Source organism: Alosa sapidissima, chromosome 10 (assembly GCF_018492685.1).
Source record: "Alosa sapidissima isolate fAloSap1 chromosome 10, fAloSap1.pri, whole genome shotgun sequence".
In the NCBI taxonomy this organism is placed as follows: Eukaryota; Metazoa; Chordata; class Actinopteri; order Clupeiformes; family Clupeidae; genus Alosa; species Alosa sapidissima.
In genome coordinates, this window is record NC_055966.1 from 30509707 (window position 1) to 30517206 (window position 7500).

Below are 7500 nucleotides of genomic sequence, written 5' to 3' on the forward strand. Positions count from 1 at the left end.
GTGCTCGCAAGAATGTGAGCCATGCACGTAAATTGGCTCTTGCCTTCCTAAATGCAAATGACTGCACAATAAAAACAAATAGGTTTCTGCCCCCTGCAGCCTGCCTCTCTCTCTCTCTCTCTCTCTCTCTCTCTTTCTCTCTCTCTTTTTCTCTCTGTGTTTTTAATGGCAGATAACAGAAGCTGTTGAGCGTACACAGGAGAACATGCCACAGCTGCTACTTTTCCTTCAGGGCAGAGCTCAGTTTCAGAGTGTCTGCCTCACTCTCTCTCTCTCTCTCTCTCTCTCTCTCTCTCTCTATTTCAGCTATAGTTGTCCCTCCTCTCCTCCCCTCTCCCGTACTTCTTCTTCCAGTACCAGTAATTAACTGTTGGACATGGATACAACGTTTAAGACCACTTCCCTGCAGAGCAACACAGTGTGATCAAGCTAGAGTGGCCTCCTGCTGTTTTTGAATTAGTGAAGTGTGTGTGTGTGTGTGTGTGTGTGTGTGTGTGTGTGTGTGTGTGTGTGTGTGTGTGTGTGTGTGTGTGTGTGTGTGTGAGAGAGACAGAGTTGCTTTGCCCAGTCCCTCAGTGAAAAGCACTTAACCCTTTGCCGTGGAGCTATGCAGCCAAAAAATGCCTCTATACACACTGCCTGTAACATACTTTTGATCTGGCTCTCCATAAATCAATTGATCCCTATCCACCTGACAATACAGACACACCTAAACTCCATCACCACCCCCACCCTTCCTCTCAGCTCCCTGAGAATCAATGAGGCGAAGTGGGCTGTTCATCAAACCTAAACTGAGGCCTCGGTGGAGCTCGGTCGTGCCGGATCACAGCACTAAATCTGGGGCCTATCCCACCCACCGGGCGGCAGATTATCGGCTGACAAGCTCTAAAGAGGGAGATAAGATGCAAGCTCAGATGCAGGCTTGTGTGATGATAATAAATCCACTGAGTAACACCAATCCCCACCCCTGACACACACACACACACACACACACACACACACACACACACATCCGACCCTGTCTCCATGTTCTGGAAACTACCGCATGAATTGATTGGGTGATCTGTGAACCAGGCGTGTGGATTGTCCAAGGCTTTCTGATGAGATGAGCTGATTGATGGTCTAATGTATCCCATGGGGCCTCTGGTGGTACCTCGCGCTGACATTGTCCGTCATTGTCCTACCTGTTAAACAGCCGACGGCCCTCCCTTGAGCGAGAGCGTTAAGTCAAGGCTTCTGTTTGCCTGTGGTGGACAGGCTCAGAGCCAGGACCACTAAAGAAGGTTAAAGAGCCAAGGGTCCATGAGTAAATTCACTTAGGCCTGGGCAGGCGGAGGAGGAGGCATCTCCACCATCCTCCACCTCCACTCCCACTCCTGCCCGTGAGCCCCCTCCCTTCCCCTCCCCTCATCCTGGCTCCCACTCGGAGGAGTGCTGGGATGCTAATAGCCTCATTTCATTACTCTCTCACCCAGAGCCCCAGGGCCACACCGGGAGGATGCACCACAAATCAGCACCGCTGCTCATGCCTTCACCCCCACACACATCCACTAAACACACACATACACACACACACACACACACACACACACACACACACACACACAGAGACACACACACACTTTTCACTAAATCAAACACACACACGCACACACACACACACGCACACACACGCACACACAAAACGCACATTGTTTCAAAAGCCCAGGTCAGAATGCTCCACATACCCAAAACAAATACCAGTCTTGGTGGTCTACGTTCTGGTATTTATCTTGGTCTTAGATCTAGTCTATTTGGATGTAAACACACACACACACACACACACACACACACACACACACACACACACACACACAAAAGACGCCCTACACAATCATCGTATATCCTACTCACTGATCTATAAAGGATTGTGACTTACACTAAGCTTACATCAACGCAGACAAAGGCATCATTCTGGATCCTGACACAGCAAACAGTAGCTCCAGAGACAGTGATGAAACAGGTCCAGAGAGCAGCCCTGCCTCACCCGGAGAGGAAACCACACAAGATGGACAGCTACTCTCCTTAATATGGGGTGACTGAGGGACTAGATCGATAAGAGATGAGCAGGGCTGTTTTTGTCCCTGTTTGGGCTCCGTGTTCCCCATCGACTGAGGGCCGTTTCATTTCCTGGGTATTGTTATTGTGTCTCGGACTGGAGGAGAGGGCATCTGATTTACTGCCTACTCAACAGTCCTCTTTCCTCTGATTCTCCCTGCCTCCCTCTCTTTTTCTTTCCCTACCTAACCCAACTCCTTCCATTTTCTCTCTCCCTCTCTCTCTCTCTCTCTCTCTCTCTCTCTCTCTCTCTCCCTTTATGTAATTATTTCGTGGAGAGTATGGGGTGACTTTGTGACATCATCTCTTGCCTCTCCTTGTATCTCTCCATCTTTTGTAAATCACACTTCCTATTCAATTTACATTTGCGTTCCAAGATGTATCCCCTCTTATCTTTTCCATTTCACCTTTCCTCCTTGTCTGTCTGTGTATCGCTTTTGTCAATCCCACTTATTATTGATACAGCTGTATTTATTTCCCTCTCTCTCTCTCTCTCTCTCTCCCTCTCTCTCTCTCTCTCTCTTTCTCTCTCTTTCTCTCTCTCTCTCTGTCCATGCACCTTCCTGTACCCCTCTGCCAGCCCGCGTTGAATGGGGTGATTGAGCGCATGTCTGATAGAGCTGTCACAGGATTTATTTCAGAGAAATTTAATATTCATAGGCGCTCACTCGCTCGCTCGCTTCACTCCGCCGCTATCTGGTCGTTAGGGAAACAGAAGTGGGCCAGTCCAGTTAAAAGCAAATGAGAAGAGAGAGTGGGCCTGTTGTGTCTTCACTGAGCTTGGGGGGGAGGGGAGGTGAAGGACGTAAATCAAATCACATTATGGCTTCATGCATTTACTGATGGTGTAAACAAACATACAGGCTACAGCAAGGACAGGAGAGGTTAAGGGATATATATATATATATATATATATATATACATGCATCCAATCATATAGAAAACATATACCTAGGCAAACAAAACCTGTGGAAACATATACCTAGGCAAACAAACCTGTGGAATATACTACTGTAAGAGGGATGGTTGACTATAGTTTAAAATGATATATCTATTTATAATAGTAATACCATAATCTCTCTCTCATCAGCCACTTTATTCTGGGATTTTTGTCAAAGTTGTTGTAAACTTGTACCACTTAATATCCTCTTACTTTATAAATCAGCTCCTCCTCTATCTCTGCCTCGCTCATCTTACCTGTACAGAATTATAAACATGACTTTGTCTGCTATTTCTAGTCCTGCCTCTCCCAGTCTTCTGGCCCATCCCTGAGGAAGATGTCTCCACTCTCCTCCATTCCTCCTTGGAGGCCTGCCTGCCTTCAGGACACAAATCACACTCCCCTCCCTCTGATGGTGGAGATGAGGAATTTTAATATCTTAATGGCTACTTGGCCGGAGGAGAAATTACGAGCAGGACCAACGCCACTGCACCAGCACAAGGCCTCACCCCAGAGCCAAGCGAGAGCAGATCCGAGCACTTCTACTCCTCTCTCCTCGGTCCAGAAAAATCAGACGGCTATGCCCGCTGAAGGACAAACGTCCAGCTTCGCATCTCCCCCCAAATTCAACTAAACAAGTCGTACATAATATTATTTACTGTATTTAGAAAAGCAACCTGTCTAGAGAGGAATTTTACCTCAGTGTTTTTGTATAATTAGCAGTGGAGCTGGGAGAATGAAGGTAGCGCTCCATAAGGCAGGCAGGGGAGGCTCACTGCCGAGAGAGAGATTAGCCCATTCTGTTGCATAAGCCGTGAAATAGGTTGTCATGACAGGCTACTGTTCCGTGGGCCTGATATTGAATTTATTACAACAAATTAGCAGCTCCCTTTTTTGTTTTGACCCTTCTGGATTCACTGGCTCAGTAGAATTACCATATTACTGATTCTCCCAGAAGACTTCAAAGGCTGCACTGTAAAATCCTCTCTGCATTCGTCATCAAAGGCAGAGCACATATTATTTTTGCTTGTGTTTGGACGACAAGCTGTTCTAATATTCATTTGTGTTTCTGTGAGCCAAAGGCCCTATGGTTTATGATGCTTCAAGAAGGAATGTGTAGTTCCTCTTTTGAGTTAGTAGGGTAATATCTTCAATAGGAGTTTCTATGTGTTTGCTAATTAATTACTCTAGTGCTGATTACTTTGGACAAAGTCTTGGCAAAAAGTCTCACATATTTGAGCAAGAAAGCACAGAACACTCAAGGTTTTTTTGTACACTGTTTTTTTTTCTCTCTGTATAAATTCTAAACCATTCAAAAAAAAATAGACACAATGACAAAGCTACAAAGCACACACTGCGTACCACAAAATATACAGTATATCAGAAGGGAAAATATGAACTCACAATACTCCATAAAACAAGACAAAATATCCAATTAAAAATATCACTCTCTTCTCTCACAAATTTATGAAAAGACAGATGCAAAAAATAGAAGTATCAACTCAGTAGTACAGACAACAGTCCCCTTGTTTGAAGCATTCAGTGAAAAAAGGCTAATAAAATATCACAATATTTTGTAAAATTGTCAAAAGGGAACACAAGAAACCTAAATTCAATGTTGGTGTTTGTTGCCTTCTGTCACATGTACTGTGTCATAAACAATCATTTAGTTATGGCTAAGTTGAATCAAATCAGTAGATATTTTGTATGATCACGTGGAAGTGAATGTCACAGGCTTCTACGACGCGCATATCCAGTGTCTGAAGAGAAGTAGTGGGCTAGACCATACAATCAATCACAGAGCTCTGAGAGAAGTAGTGGGATAGACCATACAATCAATTACAGAGCTCTGAGCGGCTCAAGCAGCCACCATTAGGGAGGCAGAGATACAGAACACACTTCACACATTCCAAACATCTTCTGGAAACGAGGAACAATTAATTTGGAGTTTGTATGAAAAATAAAACATACACAGAAGAAAGAACAACAGAGACAGTGAGTGAATGTCACATATTCAACCCCTTAACACACACACACACACACACCTTGGCTCCCGTCCCTGATTTGTGATCAAATTGTGGCTGGGGTCCCATGCATGTGACGGCCGTTAGCTCTGCACAGCTCACTGAGTTGCCTTTGTGCCCCTGCATCTGACTGGCATTAAGAGGGCGCTGCAGCTGTAGCTGACTGGCTTAGGAGCTTGGGAGGAATTATGCAAAGCGTGTGTATAAATGTGTGTTTGTGTGCGTGTGTGTATAAATGTGTGTTTGTGTGCGTGTGTGCCTGCGTACACATGGGTGGGGGAATGTTTTTGTCTGGTTAGAATACATGTATGACAACATACAATTTGTGTGTGTGTGTATGTGTGTATGTGTATATGTGTGTGTGTGTGTGTGTGTGTGTGTGTGTGTGTATGTGTTTTATTAAGAATGATGACACTCTCTCACTCACATTAACTCGGTCACTTGTTTAACGGGCCACAGGACACAGGGATGTACATGATAGTGACAGCAACAGCAACAGCAACCATGCGGAACAGCAGAGAGTCCAAGTGGCGGGTCAGGAGCATGTCTCTGTCCCCGCTGTGTGCTTTATCACGTCAGATCAAAATAGAATCAACCTCACAGAACATAGAACATAAAAACCTGGCACGTAACATAATATACACCCCTACTGGAAATCACTTAACTCAGAACCCATGGATTATTTTTTTTTTTGGTTTAAAATATGTATAAAATCATAAGAAAAACAAACGTTTGAATTTTTCATGACAGGGACAGCTGAAAGAAACTCCTGATAACAGCTGACAAGATTCAGATCATTTTCTAAGCTTTCTAAACGTGTGTTTATGTGTGAGGTGTTTTATGCTATGCAGAAGTGGGAGTTCATATTGTTTTTCAAAAAGAAATGTTGTGAATGGTTTGTCAAAGTCAATTAAAGCAGTAAGGTGAGTAGTAGTCAACTTGGAACCCCACTACACAAAAACAAATATGCTCAAGGAAGGAATATAATACATTTTCAGAGCGAGTGCTGATAATGAGTGGAACAACAGCACATTGATGGTTTGGGCAAAGCCCAGCAGTCGGCCATAACTGAAGTGACCTGACAAGCAAATAGAACATAAAGCTACAAGGGGACAAAGCCTCTAATGTTGGAGTGTAAAGAAGGGACAAAGCCTCTAATGTTGGAGTGTAAAGAAAGGCGATGAGACTGTGGCTGCTACTCTTCTGCTGTAGTTGCTTTACAGAAGCGTCTGATCTTCAAAAACTAGTCTGAGGTTTGTAATTAGGCATTTGAGGGAGCAGACCCTTTGAACAAGTCTGGGCCGTCCCTAGCCGTGTAGCCGTGCTAACGTGAAGAGAAGAGGAGGAAATGAGCTAAGTGAGTTAGAGGAGCTGGGACAGGTGGAACTTTGTGCAGTTATTCTTAACTTAATGGTGCTTTACAGGATTCAGCTTTCTCCCTCTCTCTCTCTCTCTCTCTCTCTCCTCGCCTCTTCTTTCATCTCCTCTTCTCTTTTCTCTTTCTCTCTCTCTCCTCCTTTCATCTCCTCTCCTCTTTTATCTCCTCTCCTGTCCTCTTCTCTTATCTGCTCTCCAGGCTTTGTCATCTCTTGCCATGTTCGGTGTCAAAAACCAACTAATACATTTATGCCAATTGTTCTACTGAGATTTCCATTATCCCCACATCCCCTCCCTCCCTCCCTCCCTCCCTCCCCAAAAAACGAAGCCTTTTGGTTTTAGCTAGAGAGAAAACAATGGCTAGGGCTTCTCCGCAGCCTTCACCATGTTGATTGAGTCTCGAAAATGGTTAAAATACAATAATTTGGCAACACAGAGTGTAACACAATTGGAAATGGGTACTTCTAAGATGGCTGCCTGCCAAATAAATTGCTGCATGCATTTACCTGCACTGGTAACCATGACTACCTCAGTGACCTTTTTCACAAAGAGAGAGACAGAAGAGAAATGGCTTGGGCAGGTTGCGTTCTGGTCCAATCACGTAAGCCACCAGCATGGATGAAATAACAATAACATTTAGAACATTTAATTTTGCCCTCCTCGGGGTGCCAGGCAAAGGAATAAGTGCAGAAAACGATGCAGATTAGCTGTATGCAACACTGCACTTAACACAGCGCATTTAAAAACAGGCAGAGTACAATACTTGCTTGGACTGGACCTGGCAGTGAACCAAGTGGGACATGTATGTCTCAATTTGGGGTAGGCAAAAATATCAGTCATCACTGTCAGGAGTCACAAACGTATTGTACTGTTGCATAGTGCTATTCTGCATGCTTGTAATTGGTGGGGAAATCTTTTGTTTTGATTACACGATGCGTTCCAATGAAAAACTGCATCCAAAAAAAGTAAATAATGCCAAAAACTATAGAGTCCTAGCCTCTTTCCTCCCCAACAAAACCAATAAAATTGTTCACGTGAACCCATTTAGCTTTTCCCCAAAAG

General features: G+C 44.3%; 1 protein-coding gene across 4 annotated transcripts in view; it reads right to left on the reverse strand.

Moving 5' to 3' along the window:
• Nucleotides 1-7338: 7338 nt before the first annotated feature.
• Nucleotides 7339-7500, reverse strand: part of bcam (basal cell adhesion molecule (Lutheran blood group)) — a 46113-nt gene continuing 45951 nt past the window's right edge. For all 4 annotated transcript variants that reach the window (XM_042107094.1, XM_042107095.1, XM_042107096.1 and 1 more), the window contains one exon: nt 7339-7500. This exon is cut by the window's right edge and continues 116 nt beyond it. The gene's annotated coding sequence lies outside the window, so the exon portion shown is untranslated.